Source organism: Mus musculus, chromosome 15 (genome assembly GCF_000001635.26).
Source record: "Mus musculus strain C57BL/6J chromosome 15, GRCm38.p6 C57BL/6J".
NCBI classification, from domain to species: Eukaryota; Metazoa; Chordata; class Mammalia; order Rodentia; family Muridae; genus Mus; species Mus musculus.
In genome coordinates, this window is record NC_000081.6 from 72,315,707 (window position 1) to 72,338,283 (window position 22,577).

Consider the following 22,577-nt stretch of genomic DNA (forward strand, 5'->3'; position numbering starts at 1 on the left):
CCAAGGCTCACTCATCCTTTATGTCTTATCCACTGACCAGCACAGGCATGATACGGGAAGGAAGGAGACAGTGTGTGCTGGGACAGTGGGGAGGATGGGGGTGAAATAATGAACAAAGAGAATTTTTAATCCCTAAAAGAACAGGAAAGAGTTTGTAGTATGGAAAGCAACTGGACAGAACTTTGAATGAATGAGAGGTAAGGTAAGGATGTGAGTCCCGCCCACACCTAGCAATGAACCTATCAGATTCTCTATCCTGTCATCCTGTGCTTCCAAGCAGCCTGACACTAGGATCCTCAAAGGCTCCTGCTGCCGTGGGACAGTGAGGAACATGGCAACGCAAGAAACCAAGAATGCAGAGAAGCACTATTTTTCTCCCAAATTGAATCTGCGTGGTAGCCTTAAAATGGTGCAGAATTCCAGCATCACCTCTCCCCTTCCCAGCCTCCATTTTTACTTTGTCTCACTTGGTCTTATTCATGGGATTCTGCTTATCACTGCAGAGGCAAGTGTGAGGATGGGTTGGGACAGAGGGATAAAAGACCTTGAAGATGGAATGCTTCTTCCTCATCGTGGCTCCTTGGGGCTCCTTCAAAGCCCTGTGAGTGAGGACAGAAAGGAGCACACACCTCTATATACCTCCAGGTCGGTGCCTAAAGAACACACAAGGAGAAAATAATATTATGCACAATATTGTAGTAGTAAATTATTTAAATCTTGTCCCAGGGCTTCTATCCTGCTTTGTTCATTGGATTTCCAGATGAAAGACACAGTCACAGCCTTTATATTTACAATAAGCCTTAAACAATACAAGAGCTGGGCAGATACCTATCCCTCATGCTGTTAACCTCTACTTTCCTATTGATAAGCCCAAGTTATTATTTACTATTTACTATGTTCTATCTGGGCTGCTCTTAACTCCAATTGGGCAGCCCTCGGGGCCATGTTCTCTTGACCTTTAACTCATGGTGGCTTCTCCTTCCTCCTCCCCTGTACCTTCTTCTTTCTCATAGTCCCAGGCCCTGGAAACCTAAATCCCACCTATGTCTGCCCAGCTATTAGCTGTTGTCATCTTTATTTACCAATCACAATTAACTTAGCTAGTGTCTACAAGCAGACTCTCTTCTCATCTCGAGGGCAACCAGTTTGGGGGAAGCAAATTAGTTTAGAATATAAGGAGCATCAGGCCAACCCACATTGTTAGTTGAGAAGCATTTTGGCAGTTTTAACCCTAATAAATCAGTTTTCATTTATCATTTTGGAAGAAGTACTTTAAAATCATTTGAAAATCTGTTCATCAAATGTGTGTGTAAAAGGAGTGTTCTGAATATAAGCACACAGTGGGGATCTCTCTCAGCCTCCAGTGTTACTGGGATACCTACAGATGGCTTGGGTGGAATGTGGTCCAGATGTGGGAAACAAGGACCTTCAAACTAGAGAACGGAGACTCGGGGCGGGGGCAGAGGGGTGAAATCAACATTTCTCTTCCATGTTCTGTGCATCTTCATCCACTTCATCTCATTTAACCATCACAACAGGCATGCAGGGGAGGGAGGAAGAGAAGAATATCAGAGAGTCCTGGGTCCAGCAAGGTGAGAAGATTTGGCTGTGACCTCCCAGATTGCCATAGTGAATTTCACTTAAAAAAAAAAAAGTAGCAAAGCCAGGAACCAAGTGTACACTGATAGAAAAATGTAGAGGCTTGTAGGAGCCCTTGGGGGCAGGGGGTAAAATACAGTGTAGGGATTTGAAGGCTTCAGTTTTGCCTCCAAGAAAGGTAGATCCCTTATCCATGCAAGGAAATTTTTGTAGTATTAATATTTAATAAATCCTGCCCTTTATATTTTAATATGCTTTGATCAGCATAACAGTTGGACAACTGTGTCACCTCCATGTTGCTAGACTCTACCTCCCACCAATAATTCCGAGTCAGTACTTATTAATTTCTATGTTCCATCTTGGCTGCTCCTGACCCAACTGAGCAGCCCTCTGGGCCCCGCTTTCCCAGCCCCTTTTACATGGCGGCTCTGCTTCTCTGTCCTGCACACTCCTCAGGGATGGCATCACTCTTCATCCTCTTTCCTTGCTGTCCCAAGGTAACACACACACACACACACACACACACACACACACACACACACACACACCATCTCTCTCTTCCCAGCTATTGTCTTCTGGCATCTTTATTTACCAATCAGAATTAACTGGGGGCAGGTTTTCAGAAGCTGTGTGCAGACTCTCTCATGCAAACAGTTTTGAGGGACTCAGTTGGCTTTAGAAGACAAGCAGCTACAAGATTTGCTAAATCTTCCTTGTGGCAAATTCAGGTCCACAATAGGCTATCCTCCATGGGGCAAGCTAGTTAACTGGGATAAACAAAAAGGCCACCCAGAGGTGATCAAGTTGACAAGACCAAAGGTTCAAAAAAAAAAAAAGAGAAAAAATTAGGACCAAAACATATAATGATCTGCCTGTCTTGTAAAAAGAAAATTATTATCATTGTATTTTATTAGTACTTTGAAACTTGTATTCATTGTATCTTGATAATATTCACTCCAGCTCCTCCTAGATCCAAGACCTTTTCTTACCCACCCAACCTTGTGTTTACCCCCCATTCCCATGGAGTCTAATTTATGCTGCTCAAATAATATTGTGTATAGCCATCTATAGGAACATGATCAACCTATAGGGAGCCACACCGTTTAAGGAAAACTGACTCTCCCTCTCCCAGCAGCTATTAAACACCAAGAGCCTGGGTGGGACTTCATATCAACCTTCCTGCCCTTGCTAAGGTTCAATCTGGCAGCAAGTCTCCTGCATGACACGAGACGGCTGTTAGTTCATATGTGTGGCTGCCATGATGTGTCCAGAAAATACCATTTTGTAGTTATCACTGCCTCTGACTCTTACAGTCTTCCCATACCCTTTTCCATATTGATCTCATAGCCTTGGGAGAAAAGGATATGAAAAGGAGACCAGAAGTTGGATAAGGTCACTGCTGCTTGCCCAACAGCAAGCAAACATGGGGACAAAAAATAATGACCCAAGAAGCTGTATGGAGGAGCCTTTAGGGTACCGCCAAACTCTGTCTTCAGCCCCTCCAACACAGTAGGCAGACTTCCCACTGTCACATACCTTGCCATGGGTACCATTTAGTCATCTTCATGTTCATGAGAGTGACTGTCCCTATGTTCTAGAGCTTAGGGGAGGTTTCCTTCCCCCGGAGGTGTCTTGAAGCTAAGATAAGGGAATACCACAGCTTTGAGTCTTCAGCCCTTTTACCTATCCAGGAGGGTACATCGCCCAGCTGGTAGCTAAACTTGGCCCCAAACCATGAAGACCTCTTCCCTATAAATAGCCTTGAAAGATTCTGCAGGCCTGAGTTTTTCATCTACAGATAAACATGGCTTGTTCTATTCAACGCTGTAGCCTACTTCCGAATGGCTATGTGAAGAGAAGCCTGACTTGGGCATGACGAGCCCAGTAAGATAAGGCCTTGGCCCTGCCCCATAGGCATTTCTCACAGGTAATGGACATCCACAGTTAGTAGATGCCATACCTCCATGGTGGATCTTACCACACAAGCTCATGGTTTAGTGATGTAGCAAGAACCTTTAGTGATATGGCAATCTACAGTTAATGTGTACAACAATCCTCACCTTCTACCTGTTGCAAAAGCCATCTGCAACTAGAAAGGGGGGACTGTCCCCCATGAACTCATGATTTGAAGGCCTGGTGCTCAACATGTGACATATTTAGGCAGTTCATGGAAGTTTTGGGAGGCAGGACCATGATGGAGGAAATACATTATTAGAGTAAGAGCATGTGTTTGAAGTTTATACTAGGTCACTAGTCCATCCCCTCGCCTGTTTCTCTTTTCCTGTTGGCCAACAATTGAAGAGCCTCTGCCACAGGCTACCAGTGATGCGATCTTCTGCCACTGTGGGCAGGGCTGAATGACCGTGAACTGAAACCTTGGAGACCATGACCACAAGTAAATCTTCCCTCCTGAAGGTGTTTCTGGCAGGCATTTGTCACTGTGTCTGGAAGAGAAACCAACATACCTTCTTACCAATCTGAGAGAGTGCTGCGTTGTGCTGGAAGCTGAGGGGTTGACACAGTGAGGCCCTGGCACAAGGCTCTGGAGTCAGGCCAGACTCAGATCCTGGAAGATGGTCTGTACCCTTTAGCAGGGGACAGCTCTTCTGCACCTCTCTTCCCTCATCTTGGAATAGGAATCATGATCCCACACTCAAAGTATTGGGGCAAAGAATAAACAACAGACGTTGCTGAAACCTAGACGACCTGGGGCCCAGCTCAATTTAAGTAAATCTTAAAGGTTGGCTTTGTTTAAAATTTAGTGAGATTATTTTTGTTTGTTTGGTGCGTGTGTGTGTGTGTGTGTGTGTGTGTGTGTGTGTGTATGTGTGTGTGTTGAGGGGGGGAGAGAGAGCAAGAGAGAGCAAGAGAGAGAGAGGGAGAGAGAGAAAGAGAGAACAAGAGAGAGAGAGGGAGAGAGAGGGGAGAGAGTAGACGGAGGAGAGAGAGAGGTGAGGGAGGAGAGAGGGGGAGAAGAGAGAGAAAGAGAGAGCAGAGGTTGATGTTAGATATCAGTCACTCTTCTCATTATTTTTTGAGCCAGGGTCTATCATTGAAACTAAGGTCTACCAATTTGGCTATACTGTCTCAAGGATCCTCCTGCTTCTGCTTTCTTGGCACTGGGATTGGCACTGGCATGTTCATTTCCCCTGGCTGTTTGCCTTGGTACTGAGAATTTAAACTCAGGCCCTCGTGCTTATGCAACAAGCACCTTACCAACTAAGTCACCTTCCTGGTCCCCTTTAAAACATTTTTATTCCAACACCAAATTTCATACAAACCACAAGTCTGTGGGTTACTCTTACCCTATTCATAAATATTCATTTGGTAAACTTGGTCAACCAATGTCCACTGATTAGCTACCCTGGATGGAACAGTCATAGCACCATTGTGAGCCAAGGGCCACCAGGCCATCTTCATTGTCCTTTAAGGCTATACCACACATCTGACAGAACTGTGAGTGACAAAATATTCAAATGTCCTTTGTACCTGCAAACTGCTGGGCACACCAGAGACATATGCTGTGCATAATATAGGCATATGCTGGGAGTACTGCAGGCCTATGTTAGACATACCACAGGCATATTCTCCCTTAGTTCTAGATAGGCTATTCTGGGGCTAGCAGGGTAAAAGGGGGACCAGGACCACATAGGACAGGAAGCCAGGAAGAGCACATGTAAGGAGACAAATAAGAGGGAGCTTGCATAACACCTAATTGGAGTAGAGGGGAAGGCATTGTCCTAGGCCCTTGGTGTGCATTGTTCATCCAGGAGCATGCAAGGGTCTATACATGTCCAGTTCTCCACTTCTTCCTGAGTCCTAAAGAAGCTATGCCTTCAGTCCCTTACCAGTAGGGAACACCCATGCCTACGTCCACTGAGAAGTATGTGGGAGTACCTATCTGCCCAGTATCAGGTCTTAGAAGCCAGGGAGAGTCCTTTTGACTCATTTCCCTTCCACTGGGACTTCAAGGATACATGCTCTAGGGGGCAGCCCCAAATGCCCTCATTGGGTATGAGTGACTCTCATTCAGCTTGTTAGCCACTCATGGGTCTGGGTTAGTTACAGATCCCCTGAAACCCTAGTATCCCACTTAACACTGGGTGTTCCTGTTAGGAGGCAGATCATGGCTCCTGGCCATCTCTTTCCTCTCAAAGAGAACTTGTAGTCCACATGCAGCTGCCTCCATCCACCACCCCAGCCTTTTTCCATTCCGCTCTTACAGCTAACTCTGCCTGTCAACTCCTACAGCCATGGCCTCTGCCTCTTTCTCCCCCAGCAAGCCTCTGCTGCTGAATTTCCCTGGCCCATCACACTTCCCCACTGAGGCCTGATGTCTGAGTCTTCCAGTCCCTGGGCCTCATTTATCTGCACCGCTCTCAGCAACAACTGGCATATTTATGTCCAATTATCTGCACCTGACACAGTCAGATGGTTTATGGCATAATCTTCATGAGACGGGGAGTTCAATCGTCTACCATTTCCCCATCTATCCTGGACCGAGAACAGGCCTAACGCATGGCAGACATTTTAAGAACTGTAGTCTATATAATATGGCAAACTCCACATAGCACCCAAGTTTCCAGGGCTGGGAAAGGTGAGCCCAAGATTGAATCTAGATGTGTATCCTTTTTCTGAGCTGTGGACTCTAAGATGAAGATTTGTAAACAGCTTGTTTATTGGAGAAGGGGAGTAAAACAAAAGTTTGATGCGCACCTTTTTGTGCCTGCCTCAAGGTCCTTCGTGTGACCTCCCCCAGGCCCACCCATGTTGTCCAGGAAAACAGGATCCCACTGAATTTTATTGTCGTGTTGGCGTTTGTGATGTTTAAGGTGGTGCAGGTGTGAATTACCCTGATCTGATCATTGAATGGTTGTACACAGTCACCTCAACATCACTTTGTATTCCATAGGCATCCAAACCTTCCTGCAGATCCATGGTGATTACGTACCAACCAACAGATGACTCGGCAAAAAAATGTGGTCTGTACACACAAAGAAGCATTACTCAGTTAGTAAGAAGTTACTCAATGGAAAATAAATGCCATCTGGAGATCATCATGTGTGCACATTTGAGTGTGTGTGTGTGTGTGTGTGTGTGTGTGTGTGTGTGTGTGTGATAAAAACAGAAAGAAGATTAGAGGGAAAGAGGCAATAACTAATAAAAGGAAGAAATATAAAATGAAGACGGTGGGGGAGTGTTGAATATGGTCAAAAAACAAAATACACTTGAAATTGTATGTATATCCCAACACTACAAAATGAATAAATTTCACTAAAAACCTTTAAAATGAAAAGAAGAAAGGAAGAAAGGTAGGGAGGGAGGGAGGGAGGGAGGGAGGGAGGGAGGGAAGAAGCTTGAGCAGAGAGACATGGATATATGCTTCTGGTTCAAAGAGGGGTCTGCCAAGCTCTAGGGAGATCTGGAAAGGAGATAGCTAGCCTTCAGAACAATTTTGTTGGAAGCCAAGGATCAAGCCAGGGTCTGCATGGCCCTGGCCAGGCCACTCATGGAAAAGTGATAACCTTTAGAGGCATCCTTGAATTGGGTTAAGACTGCTGGATTTGGGAACAGAAAACAGTTTGCAACTTGAGCATTATGTTGACTTCCCACCATGTGTTCTGTAAACACACACTAGCCTTCCTTGTTCCTAAGACTTCACTACAGAGTCAATGTGACAAGGGCTCCTGAAGGCTGAGCATCTGGCCCAGAATATACTGAAATCCCCAATGAATATTTGTTGTTAGTATGTAATACCACTGATATTGGTTGATCTTAGAGGCACCACTGGAAGGGCTCTAAGTTCTTGCATCCCAAAACAGAATGGAGCAGAGGCACACAGTCACAGCAGAAGCAAAGACGGCTAATCAAGAAAAGATCACTTGAGAAGAGAGTTTAGTAGCTCAGAGGCCCCATTGTACAAAGGGTTGATTGGGGCTTTTAAGTCATGGAGCATGGGCTTTTGAGATTATCTTAGTCAGTACTCAATTGCTGTGAAGAAACACCATGACCGTGCAATTCTTGTAAAGGAAATGATCTAATTGGGGCTTTCAGAGGTTTAGTACATTATCAGTACGGCAGGAAGTGTGGAGGCGTGCGGGCAGTGCTAGAGAACTACCTGAGAGTTCTACTTTTGGATCCACAAGCAGCGGAAAGACAGCGCTACTGGGCCTGGCTTGGGCTTTTGAAACCTCAAAGTTCAACTCTACTGACTCTCTTTCTCCTACAAGACCACACCTCCATGGTGCCACTCCCAAGCATTTAATTCTATAAGCCTATGGAGGCCATCCTTGTTCAAACCACCCCAAAGTTCATGTGTGGCTTTTTTTTGTACACGTGGACATTTTTTTTTTTCACATGGCTCTACTCACCTAAAATTTATCTATACTTTCTTTTTTTTCTTTAAGATTTATTTATTTATTGTATGTGTATGAGTACACTGTAGCTGTGTTCAGACACACCTGAAGAGGGTATCGAATCCCACTATAGATGGTTGTGAGCCACCATGTGGTTGCTGGGAATTGAACTCAGGACCTCTGGAAGAGCAGTCAGTGCTCTTAACCGCTGAGCCAAATCTCCAGCCCACTTTTCTTCTTTTTATGTATACAAACTGTGTAGAAGAGGAACATTATGGTGCAGATAGATACACATGTGCATATGCATGTGTGATATGCAGGTTAGAAGTTAAACTCCGGTTTCATTTTCAGGAGTCATCTGGTTGGTATGTAGGAGACAGAGTCTCTCACTGGTATGAAGCTCATGAATTCAGCTAGACTGTTTTGTCCCGGGAATCCACATGTCTCTGACTCCCCAGCAATGGGACTAGAAGTGTGTACTACCAACCCTATTTCTTTTCATCTGGGTTCTTGGGTAAACTCAGGTCCTCTTGTTTATGCAGTGGCATTTTACTAAGAGAGACATTTTCCCAGTCTACTGCATAGGACTTGATGTATCGAATATCCCATTAGCATCTCAAATGTCCACCCAGGGCTGTGCTCTTTAGTATATGAAGTATTACAGGTCACCTTCAGACACCTGGAGTGCCTCTGTGTCCCCCATTCTTCTGCCTCATCACTAATAGTAAGTTTATTGTTAACGTGGGGTAATGTGTTTCTAAAGATATATTAAAGATGCAAAATTCATAAAGCAGCCATGGGAAAAAAAAATAAGGTCAAAACTCTTGTGTCTCACAGTGTTAAACTGCAGCCTTCAGATGGAAGAAGACAGATGAATGGGACAAAGAGAGGGATGATGTCATGGATAATTTGTTATTTGGCAGTGTGATCGTCAAAGAGTTTTTCAACAATCGACAGGAAGTATGGACTAAGTATGGGAGAAATCAACTCTTTCCTCATGTGATACTACAGTGTTGTCACAAGCCAAATGTTAATGTTTCTAGAAGGATACATACTAGAGAATTTAGAACAATTTTAAATAGGACCCATGGACTCAAAGTGTGCATTGAATATCATTAAAATAATAAGCTTATCAAACACAGCATTCATAGAATGAGGTCAATAATATATCTGGAAAAAATACTCAAAATGCATCTTACAAGGAAGTGAATTCAGGATATATAAAGAGCTCCTTCAAATCAATGACAAGACAAAGGACCCCACTTAGAATGGGCAAAACACTTGATCAGACTCTTGACAAAACAACTGATACAAATGTCAGATGAGTATATGAAAACGCCCAAATCTTTTAGTCTAGTTGTCATGGAAACGCAAACTGAAACCACAGCAGAAGCCAGGCCTGGAAGTACTCAGGAGGCTGCAACAGAACAGCCAGAAATTCTAAAACCTGAGCTATATATTGAGTTCTAGGTCAGCTTGCAACCTTGTCTTAAAAAGTAAAATAAAATAAAAAAATAGCCGGGCGGTAGTGGCGCAAGCCTTTAATCCCAGCATTTGGGAGGCAGAGGCAGGTAGATTTCTGAGTTTGAGGCCAGCCTGGTCTACAAAGTGAGTTCCAGGACAGCCAGGGCTATACAGAGAAACCCTGTTTCAAAAAAAAAAAATTGAGTGTTGTTGAATGCCAGTGTCCAGTGCATTCTGGCCAAACTATGCTATAGTCCCAGCTCACTAGTCTTCTTACAATGTCCCTAGGAGGAAGTAAGGCAGGTGTAGGAAAAGTTTAGTACCCACAATTCTGCTGGGCTTGAACCACACACATCTCTTTCCTAAGAGCATGCTGTGTGACCCAGAACCCTCCCACTCCCACTCCAAATAATAAAATAGATTATTTGTCCAAACAACCTTCTGGGAACTGCCCCCATGGCTACCTTCCATTCAGACAAACATATCTGGGCACAGGAGACAGAGAGTTTATCTAGCCTGAACTGGTTTGGACCCATGTACAATAAGGAAAATTGAGCTCTCAAAATGATCTTTTGGGGGAACATTTCTGTTTTCCATCTTGTGCCTGTATGCACAATTAACATCAGATTCATATAGCAGTGGTTCTCCACCCCGTGGTGTTGTGGCTCCTTTGGTGGGAGTTGAATGACCCAACCCTTTCAAGAAGTCAACAAACACCATCAGTATATCAGAGGTTTACATTATGATTCATAACAGTAGCAAAATGACAGTTAGGAAGCAGCAACAGAAATAACTTTATAGTTGGGGGATCCTCCCAACATGAGGATCTATATTAAAGAGTTACAGCATTCGGAAGGTTGAGGACCATTGCATTATGGGAAAGGACATGCACAGTGAAGAAAAGGGCTTTCATAACCTTAACCTATCAGTCAAAACACAGATGCATCCATATCCACACTATGCCCCCTAGTAACCAACTCTCTTTCCCCTAACCCCATAAGAGGAAACTCCAAACAACAAAGTCCACTCTGGAAGCCCTTGGGAATACACAGCCAGCTGTTCACTTGCAGGGAATCTGAGCTACACTGTTGCTTTGCTTTTGTATCAAACTCCTTGACACTTGAGAATCTCTGTGTACCTTCAATTATTTGAACACTATGCTAAATGCTAAGACCATGGAAATACCAGGTCCAGCCTGGGGTCAATGGTAAGAGAAGCCTGAATCAATTCCTCCTGTTTTTCAAATCAGGAAACAAACTGAAATGAGCCAGATCTCAGGCTTAGTGGCACACCAGTAGCATGGGAGAGAGTCATGGTTTAGTTGAAATCAATTAGACATGTTCTTCAAATTCTAGAAGTATATGGATGTGACAGCCTTTCTCCAAAGTCACCATGGTCTGCCAACTCCATGGCTTCCCTGCAGAGTGCCTGTGCCTTCCTGACAGGTGCTGTGCCTTTCTCAGGAGCAGGTGTGGTATAAATCAATTTCCTCCCAAACCTGACATGACCATTGCCATCATGGAACTGAGCTGTGGTCCAAGTGGTCATGGCAACAAGGTAAGCATAATGACTAAATGCCCAGAGAGAACTATTTTGGGGGTGAAATAATGTCCCAATCAATATACATTTCCTTGTAGAAAGAGGGGGAATCAACAAACCCTCCTGGGATACCATCCACTAGTTCCTCATACACATAGATGTTCGTGATCTGGGGTTCTATAGTTTATAATTAGGTGGAAGGTGGACTGGGCTGGGGCTGCCAGGGATGCATTTTCCTGCATCAACACCCACTCCTGCCTGGGTTGGACTTTAAGGTAATGTGGCTGTCTTTGGGTCATCTGTGCTACTATATGTAACCTCCCCTCTCAGCCATGCTTCTAAAATTAACTCTGCAAAGACTTCCTGGTTCAGCAAGATGGACTTGGGTGAAATTGTCCTTTGGTTTCTTGTGCTTAGTGTGAGATGAGTAGGTGTTTCCTTACATCTTCCCGGGAAAAGCCACACGACAAGTGCTATGGGCTAACCCCCAAGTCTGCATGAATGATCACTCACTTTTGACAGTGTTTCCTATCATGGGAGGCAGCAGAGGCAGGAGCTAATACCTAAACATCGGTTTATCTACAAAGGGGCGACAGCCCAATATGATAAGGATAGATAATTGCATCTATAAATCTAAAACATTGGTTTCTCCCTAATACTTTGTAGACAATAGAGTAAAGGCAAAGAGCCGAAGTGATTTGCCATTGCCCTCCATGGTGAGACCAGGCTGAGACAACAGCAGCCTTGGTGACAAGCAATTAAGTTTACTAAAGACAGAGCATCCTGGCTTAGAAAGAGCCAAAACCTGAAGCTCATGATTGTATGGGGGGTGGGGGGAATGAAGAGGCAGCAGTATCCATTGCTTAGCAAGAGTGCCACGGACCAGGCCTAGTCGGCCCCCCTCAATCCGTGGGACTCAGGGGTTCGGACAGATGGGCATAGAGTCAGCAGGAATTGACAGACAGACAGGACACAAGGGAGTGTGATGGATCTGAATGTCATTTGTCAAATTGAGCATCAAACTTTTTATACAGAGGAAAATAGGGAAGTTAGGTGACGCGCCGGCAAGGTACAATACGGTTACTGGATTCTTACATAAAACAGAGGAATGCAAGCATGGAAGGACTGGCAGGAATCAGCTGGGATAAAATTCAGTGTTAACAACTGGGATTAAAAAGCAGCCCCACCTAAATTCAGCTTAATCTTAGAAGTCAGGGGCAAGGGCTTCCTGCCTAGCCTTAGTTCCTATTCTAGTCTATTGTATAGTCCACCTTCCCCCTAGGCCATTGTAAATTCTTGTGGAAGGGTGTAACTCAGCTATCTATAGTTCTAAGTATCTACTCTGGTTCCTCCTTAGATCACAAACTTCCTTCTTCCTAGATAATGGTAAATTCCTGTGTAGGGCAGTGACTTAGCTATCCATGCCCAGGATCGGCTCAAGGACTGACTAGGACTGGTGAAGAATCTAACCTAGCTACATGTTAAATAGACGCATTTATAATAAAGCAATATTAAGGGAAAGCACACAGATCCATTTACCAACTAAAGCAAGGACATTGGAGCATTCGTAATACAGGATGCCATGATTCAATGAGACTTGTTTCCACGAACTTTTCACCTCAGGACGTGCCTAGGTTTTGGGGGCCTGTTGTGCTTGTCACTACTGGAGTGGATGTAGCACAAGGGGAATAATGGGAAGGAGTGAAGTAGATCACTGAGGTGGGAAGGGAAGATAGTCACCGGACTGTGCTGGGAACCAGAAAGGATGTTGGTAAAGCTGAAGCAAGGACCAAAGAGCTGCTGGGCTCTGGAACTCCATCCCCAAACCCTGGGAAGACCCAGCAGGCCCTCCCTGAGCAAGGGTAACTACGATGTACACTGTGCATCTGCCTCTCAGGATAAAATGTTTGTTGATTGTAGAAAATGTATAAATCATCAGAGCCACAAAAGAGAGTGGGAAATGGAGACTGAATTAACTGGCCTGGTCCTCCCTCTGAGACAGGATGTCGGGAAGATGTCACTTTTCCTGGCACACATTTCTGTATCTTACATATATTGTACATCAGGACATTTTGTGTTTCCCGAGATGAAAATCAAGTGCAATTTGTTTTCATTTAAAAAAAACAAAAACAAAAAACAAAAAAAATCTCTGCAGACAATGCTTGCTCCGACCATAAGAATAAATTGCAGAGGGAATTGCCCTCGTATGACCCAGACAGGGACCAGGCATGCTTTAAACCAAAATAGCAAGGTTTTCTGATGATGTAATGTAATTCTTAAAGTGTCCTTGACATTCTGGAAGGTTTTATTGGGCCCTAAGAGAAGAACAATATAGAACTACAAGGTTGTAAGGGATCTTTCATTTCCAACAATTCAACTCATGTATTTTACTGCAGTGGAAATACAGCTCGGAGAAGTAGGCATTTCAAGGCTCTGACCTCCCCAAAAATCAACAGCGTTTCTGCACACCAATTATAATCACTCATCCAGGAAAATCTGAAGAAATCTGTTGTAAGCAAGTTGATCATAATTGATCGTGACGAATATGAGACACAAAAGGAATACACACAAATGAAGACTTTGTGTGTACAGTATATGTATACATGTATACATACTTTCAAATATATACATGCACACACACATTTTATATATCTCCCAGAATGGAGACTGGGATAGTTTTCTCCCAGGAACTGCCAATGAACTGACGACTGTAAGTTCTTTATTACAGTGGAGGTCTAATTCACTGGTACTAGATCAGTTCTATACATTAGCCATCCATTCATGGTCATTCCAGAACAAATCCCTTCACCTGTGTGTGTTGGGGGAGGCAGGGGTGGATATAGGCTGTCTTTAATTTCCTTCCTCCTTACTTGATGAGACAGTGTCTCTCACTGAGGCTGGCTCTCACCCTCTCAGCTAGATTGGCAGATCAGTGAGCCCCATGAATCTGCCTGTCTCCTTCCAATCTCTGAGATTATAGGTGCACTGTCCGGCATGTGGCTCTCTAAAAATAGATGGATGTTAAGGATTTAACTGAGATTCTCATGTTTGTATAGCAAGTTCTTTACCAAGTGAGCCATCTCCCCAGAGTCTCGTCTTTTCCTTTTTAAACTAATTTTACTGATACATAATCTGCAATATACATAGTACACAAGAACCTGCTGCTGAGTTCACATGTGAGTTTTGAGAGATGTTTCTCTTAGGATAATTACTACCCCAGTCAAGACTTCTCTTACCTGTCGAAAGTTAAGACCAGCTATGATGGTGGACTATTCATGTTCTTCTCTTCTCTAGCTGTTTACTCCCTCTCATATCCCTACATAGTTGCTCTTATGCCTAGAATGTCTGCATTTCTATTAATCATTGGCTCTTGGCTCTATCCCACATGGCCATAGTTCCATGTGGGATTGTTTTCTTCTGCTGGAAAAGCATCCTTTGGTGTTTAGCCACAGACATTCTGGTGAGCTGGTAGTAAATTCTCTCTCTCTCTCTCTGTCTCTCTCTCTGTCTCTCTGTCTGTCTCTGTCTGTCTCTGTCTGTCTCTGTCTGTCTCTCTGTCTGTCTCTCTGTCTCTCTCTGTGTGTGTGTGTGTGTGTGTGTGTGTGTGTGTGTGTGTGTGTGTGGAGCGCTTTCATTTACCTTCAGTGTTTACTTTTGATGTCTTTGTGGTTTGTTTGTTTGTTTGTTTGTTTCAGCTTCCTATCCCTATACCCTGGACACAAATCCTTTCTTATGCCGTGTCCTCCATGATACTGTTACCCTGGCCAGTTACTGTCTTTTTATGTTTCTGTCATTTATCCCATTCTGTCATTTGGCCCACAGTAGACCAAAGCCTCAAATTCAGTGTCCACCTAGCAGAAGAACAGAGACAGATGTGTGACTAAACATGGAACAGGACAAGGAGGGGACAGTGGTGAACACGATGAGAAAGGCAATAGTAATCCTTTTAGTCTAAAAGATAGCAAGGTGGTGAAGAATGAGGAAGAGGAACAAATAGTGACCAGATGTGCCCCCAAGAGGAGCATCTAGAGAGGAGTGACCAGATGTGCCCAAAGAGGAGCAGCTAAAGAGGAGGCAGACAGAACTCTAAGCATGGTCATACTTATTCCAGATGGAGCAAAACATTCCCTTACAGACGTGAGGCCACCAGATTGGTATAAAAGCAACCCAATACCATTTTTTTGCTCACTGTCATTAAAACTGCAAAAATACAGTAAGCCCAAGAGCACCATGAAAATACTAATCCAAAGAAAACAGGCTCAGCTACACTTTCAGTCAAGGTCAGTTTGTCAGTTTTTGCAAATACATGGGACTAGAGAGATGGCCTGGTGGGTAAGAACATACATTGCTCTTACAGAGAACCCAGGTCCAGTTCTCAGAACTCACATCAGGCACTTCATAACAGCCTGTATGTTCAAGGGGGAAAAAAAATGAGTGTGTGATACAGCATCAGGACCAAAAGGTTGTCAATGCTTCACAGATTACAGCTAGGAGATAAATTGGGAAAGCTATGAAACATTTTGACCTGAAGTACAAAATGTTAAAGCACTGTGACTCAGGGGGAGGGGTGTGGGGTGGGGTGGGGACTGTGGCTGAAGCTCATGGTTTTGAAAGCAGCCGTGCATCAGAATCACCTGGCAGGTGAACTAAATCAAACAGAAGCAAACAAGACCCAAAACAGGCTAACGAACTCAGATGTCTGCACTCCAGCCAGTGTGGTTATAAATTTTTAAATCCAACCCTTAGTGTTCAGCACAGTTCAGAAGCATCACCCGAGGCTCTTTGTTGCTGTTGTTGTACTGAGCTATGTTTTTACTTTAAAAATGTCTATAAGGAGGCCTGTTCATAGGGAGACAAGATGTGCTTGTGCTACCTGAGAGAGAGAGAGAGAGAGAGAGAGAGAGAGAGAGAGAGAGAGAAGGAAAATATGCAAACATACATCAACAGATGAATTAATAATTTGAAAACATCCGTTGTTGAAAAGCCAGGCAATGTTTGAAAAATAAATGAACTGTGACAAGATGTATTTGCATGGCGGACTCCCATAGAGGAGAGTGAGGGGTCTGAATGGAAGCAAGTGCAGCCTAACACCCTTTTGTATGCAGTTTGGACATATGCAAAAGGGGCTGCACATCGGAAGTCAACAGAGCCCCATCATTCAGAGCTCGGCATCTGCTTCAGAGAGCTGCCACTTCCCCCCAAGCAAGAACAGCCTTGAAGGCTGCAATTTCTGTGCACCTTGCTTTCTTCCTGTCTAAAAGGAGGTGCTGTTATTGCCTGCCTTGCAGGATGGTGTGGGACAGAACGTGCTGATCAAGATGCGTGGAGAGCCCCCACCCCCACCCCGGCACATCACATCAGTGATGTGCAGCTGTCTGCTGTTACCAGTGCTATAGAGCAGGCTTCCACCAAGCTTGTAAAGTTCTGCTACCCGGCAATCCTCTGTAGCAAAAACCGCAAGGTGGTAGGACTTAATAGAGCTGGCTGGCTTTTCCCAATGTTTCCCACTCTATTCTTCCCTGCACTGGGAGGTCCAGGGAGCATGTTCATAAGGCAAGCCCTTTGTGTGGACACTGCCTGTACTCTACCGCTTTTCCCATCCCTGCCACAAAATACCGGACAAGAAGCACTTAAGGGGGAAGGATTATCTTGGGCTTCAGTTTAAGAGAGGACACAGTGAGGAAGATAGAGTGACAGAGCATGAGACAGGCAGAAACACTGCATTCACACTCAGGGAGCAGAGAAAACGCCAGTCTCGGTTCACTTTCCCACTTTTATCCAATGTGTGACCCAAGCCCTTGAGATGGTGCAGCTCACATTCAGTGAGGGTCTTCCCTCCTCACGTACACCTTTCCAGAAGTAGCCTCATAGACCTGCCCTAGACATGTTTCCATTGTGATTTTAAAGCCAGTGGTGTTGACAGTGAAGATGAGCAATCATACTGCCTGACTTCACCCACCTGCTTCCAGAGGTTCAGTTTGAAAGGAGCAATGTCCAGAGATCTAAAAGTCTTCTTGATACCGATCTCTTGGTGCCAGTTTATCAAAGATGGTGTAATCAAATAAACTCACAATGTAGATCAGAATGATCTCTGCTCTTACAATGGAAACACTGACTTCAAAGGGCCTTTCTGATTACTGACTTTGGTGGTGATGGCTTATATTTTTATTTTATTTCTCTTTCATTGACTTATAACAGAACTCTCAATGACACAAATCATTTTAGTCATATCTTACACTAATGGGAATAAGATGTAAACTCAAATACCTGTCTCTAATGCATTCTCTCTCTCTCTCTCTCTCTCTCTCTCTCTATATATATATATATATATATATATATATAAAATCATATAGCATATAATATTCTATATTCTATCATATATCATGTATTATATATTATGTATTATATATTATGTATTCTATATTCTATATTATACATTACACATTATATATTATGCGTGTGTGTGTGTGTATGTTTCATACACACACACACACACACACTCCCTTTGTATCCCAGTTCTAGCCACACCCCCAGCCTCATATCTGCCTGGTGATGCCTTACTAGCTGGCTCTTTTTCAGATTATTTTGACTCTGCTTTTCTTCTTTGAGGTCTCTGCTCACACTGACACACCCTACCCCCAGCCCACAAGCCTCTCTTCTACTATGACCCTCTACTAGCCTGGGTTTATTTTTCTGCAAACTCTGACCCAGGCCAGCTCTCAGCATGCACAAGACAGAAGGTGAGGGAGGATGTAGCTGGAGGCCCCCCATCTGGTTCTTTGCAAGTTCAAGAGGCTCATTGTCAGTAATACATTCTCAGTATTACAGGAATGTCTCAGTAATCCTGTACTAAGGAGCAGGCAAATATAGACAAGGTGAAATCAAAGACTTTCAGGTTCCTCAGAGTATATCAGAAGATGGGAAAAGCATGACACTGAGTCCCAAATGCTATCACCTTTGATCTTCCCTTTCAACTATCCCTTTCTCTCTCAAGGAGTGGGACCATATGGGCAGTTCAGCCCCTATACCCCAGCTCCAACCACACTTTGCATATTCTGTAATCACAGCCTCTTGGCACAGACTATGTCTCAACCAAGGGTAACAGGACCCTCATGCAATTCATATAGAAGGACTTCTGCTGGTCTTGCTTTAGACAGTCTTTTCGGTTCCTGACTCTGCTGCTCAGTGCCATGATTAGAACTATTCCCTACTCAGAGATTCGGGGAATTGGTTAAACCTGCAAATAAGATGACTGCCCACCTCAGAATGGCATGCCTAATTCAACCTGGAGATTCAAAGACACGGGGAAGTCAAGTTGCATGGTGAAGATGATCATGGCAGTATGAGACTGCAAGGATATGGGGGGGGGGGCATAAGGACAGGGCCCCCGTGTTGCTGGCTTGTGTCAGAGCAATTTGTCTTTTCTGAGCTTGGTGCCTCTGGACCAGTTACATAACTGTCCTTGCCTGCACAGAGGGTGTTCTAGGTGAGAGCTCGAGTTAGACAGTGATTAGACCAGGGCCAGGCCCTGATTAAATCCCTGAGAGGTGTTAGGTAGCTGCAGTGGCAATTGCCTTCAAAGGACTCACTCTCTTCTGCCACCAAATCCTTGCAGCTTATAATAGAATCAGGAACTAACATCCAGATTAAATATCCCCCTTGAAGATGGACTCTGAGCTGTGCACTTCATATTTCATCAGCTTCCAGAGAAAGGGCAAAAGAGTGGGCACCACAATCACTTAGAAAAGCTTCTGAGAGGAGGTCAAGCCAAGGGGAACCCAGGAACTTGGGGATTTAGCAGGACAGTGGCTTCCGAGGCCATTCATCCCTGGGCTGCCATCTCATGGCAGCATTTTGAAGGACACAACTAACTGGGTGTTCAAGCCCACCTTTGGAAGGACAGTCCTGCAAGGCTGTGATTACAGTACAGCAGTCTCTTCATTCCAAGACAGTGCCCGCACACCCAGGTGGTCACTTGCTAGCGCTGTTTCCAGAGAGCTTGTTAGAAGCCTGCCTGGAATGCTAACTAGGCTTTGTCCACATACAACCCAGCTTTCCAATCTAATTGGAGTTTGCTAACAATGTGCAGGCAGCTAGAGTCTCAGTACAGACACCACATCGATTTCAGCTCATCCCTGCAGCCCGCCCACCTTGTGCCCATGTTCTGTTCCAGGATAATTAAACCCTGGTGTCCTTGAAGTAAGGTTCTTTCTGGTTTTTTTCCTTCCTCTTTTGATCCGAAGACCAACCCAAAAGCCAACCCAGGACAGCTCTCTTGCATGATGAGGGGCTGGGGAAATAGCTCAGTGGATAAAGAACTTTTTTTTTTACAAGCCTGAGAACCTGAGACTGGATCCCTGGAACCATGTAATATCTAGGAGCAGTACCATGCAAATTATAATCTCAGCACTGGGAGTGAGGCAGAGATAAGAGAATCCTTAGGCACTCATGGCCAGTAGCAGTGCGCTCCAGGTGCCTTGAAAAACCTTGTCTCATAACATAAGGAGGAGGTCACCTAGCAACAACCTCTGGCCTCCTGCAGGGCTGGAGGTGTAGCTCAGTTGCTGACCCAGCCTATAGGAGGTTCTGGGGCTGATCTGCAACATCACATAAACCAAAGTGGTAGCGCACAGGTCTGTAATCTCAGCACTCCAGGGATAGAGGCATTGGGGTTAAAATTCTGAGATCACCCTTAGCAGAAGCCAGTTTATGGTCAATGTAGACTACAGGAAAAGCTCTCTCGAAAAGAAAATAAAGCTAAATCTTTACTCTTTCTTCTAGCTTTCTTTTGAAAACAGAAAAGAAAAAAGAAAAGAAAAGAAGAGAAAAGGAAAGAAAAGAAACTGACCCTCAGAACAACACAAGCTGTTTCTTAAGAAATCTGCCATGGGATTACAATATGCTAACAAAACATTGTGAATTATTAATATACAGAGCCCTGGCTTATTGCTACAGCATATAACTATCACTGTGCATTCCCCTAGGTCCCTTTTAAATAAGATTCATTTATTTTTATTTTGTGTGTATGGATATTTTGCCTGCATATATGTCTGTGTACCATACATGTGCAATGCCACCTAAAAACCAGAAGAAGGGCATTAGATCCCCTGGAACTGGAGCTACAAATAGCGATAAGCTGCTCTATGGATGTGGGGATTGAACCCAGGTCCTCTGAAAGAGTCCAGTGCTCTTGACTGCTATCCTAAAATACCAGTCATGCACCAACCCCTACAATTGGGAAGCCTCAAGTGTCTCAGACATCTCCAAGTGCCTAGGCACTATGAGCAAAGACAGTGACACTCTAATAAGCACTTATAGCCCTGAAATGAAGAGGCTGTGGCTGACCACTCCTGGAGATCTGCAGGTGAAGAGCACACAGGGACAGGTCTAGACATAGCTCCTCTTAACTGTCCCTTTCTTTGTCCCCAGTTGCTGGGCTCATTGGTCCTCCATTTTTCATCATGCTCACCAGCCATTCAACCTGCTTAAGCATTTCTGTATCCAGCCCATTCTATCCATTTCTATGACCCCTGGATCAGGATCTCATCTTCTCTCATAACTTCAGCTTTCAAGCTACCCTTTCTGTTCCAGACAGGAGCTTTGACCTCCAGGCTGCAAAAGCAGCTAGCTTGGTCTATGTGTAATGCAAAGCAGATTGATTGCCTGTCACCCACAATTTCTAAGGCGATCAATAGTTCCCTTGTCCCCTAAGAGTACAGGCTCTCAGAGCTGCTTCCCGCTCCCCAATCCCATCCTGTGCTTCCAGGGCCCGCATCAGTTTTTCAGCTGTACTTATGGTAGGCATTGGCAGCTTTGCCTCTAAGCCACAGTGCTGTACCTACAGCTTTCACCTTTATTCCTTCTCCTACCAGACATTCTTTTCCCTTCAAAACCTAGCTTGCTCTGGCTCAGGCAGCATCCATCTCTCTAATCCTGGCTCAGCCCCTTCACTCCCTGTACCTCCAATAGGCTCTGCAGTACCTACTTCCTAAGCCTGATCACAACGTGTCTCCACCCGGTCATCACCTGCAATACCCCATTTACCATACTCGCCCCCAGCTCCTCTCTAATCCTGCCCCATCTCTGGGGACAGCATTAGGTTACCAGCAAGGTTTTACCCTCATCCCTTTCCCTTCTGGAACACCAATCACACTCAGGCCCCAAGTCGGGCAAGTTCAGATGCATAGAAGACCTAATCTTTGGTACCTGTAAGTGAGAATTTATTTGGAAAGATGGAGCCTTGAAGATAGAATCAGGTCCAGATGAGTTCAAGGGATGGATCCTAGTCCAGTCTGACTCCCATCTGTATAAGAACAGGAAAAGAGATCCAGACACAGAGACAAGAAACGTGAGATCCGGACATACAAGAAGTGCCCCGTAGCAACAAAGGCAGAGGTCATGGCTCTGTATCTATAAGCCAAAGAACACCAGAAGATGCAGCAACTACCAGAAGCTTCTAGAAGGCTTAGGAATAGATTTTCTTTCCAGTCCTCAAAAGAACCAACTTTATTGGCACTGAGCTTTAAACACTGAACTTTCATTATTAATCTCATACTTATGATCACATAGTACACATCTGTGTCTGTGAGTCACCCCATGTGGTGCTATGGTATACAGCCTAGGTGACACCCACAGTCTGCTGTTTTGTTTTTCAAGCACCACCTTCCCCTAAAGATCCCATCTCTGAGGAGCATCTAGTGGGGCTTCTTTGCAAGTCTTTCCCCTTCCCAAGTTCTGTGATTGCTTTAAGTTGTGTTAAATGGCTCCTTCTATGGTGTTGAACCAATCAATGCAAACCACTGTTTGGTTTATCTTGAAGAATCAAAAAGTCCACTGCATAAAAGAAGGGCTTATCCAAGTGAATACAAAGCCTCCCGAATGATCTCTGAGGTTCCTACCTCGTCAGAACCACTGTCAGGAAAGTCATCCTTCTGGCTGAGATGTGCTCTCTGTCATCGTCAAGTCCCCAGACCTGTCTCTTGTACCAGCTTTTCTCATTCAACAATTCAACAAGCACTTATTAAGGGAATGTTGTTGTCTGGTTGACATTGTCCTAGCTGCTACCACTCTGGGATATATAGCCAGGGACAACATAGCCAACAGCCACAGCCCTCTTGGATCTTACACCATAAACACACCAATAATGTAATAAAAACTATGCCATTATTTTATATAACTTAGTATGTAACTTGTCATATACAGTATAAATTACATGGGCAAAAATTAATCAGAAGGAAGAGCCGGGAAGTTATCTCAAAGTCACTTCTGTATAATTAAGGCTTTATCAGCTTCTCCTGCAGTGACAACCAATCATCACATCTCAGTGACTTAATGACAACCAATTCTCCCTTGAGCAATTGGTCTCCAGGCAGGTTGCAGCTCTGGGTTGTTTTAAAGCTTAGCTGGGTTCTTCTGATCCAGAGTCAGAACCCAAAGGGATGAAGTCTCTAAGATGGCATTATCAGCCCAGACCTGACACCATGTGTGGCCTCTTGCCATGAGTGAGACCTGATCAATGACTCACTTATGAAGAATGTCAGGACAGTCACAGAAGGTCAGTAGGACAGCACTCCTACATAGGACATGGAAGGCCTGTGCCTCCAGGCTCCCTCTGAATCA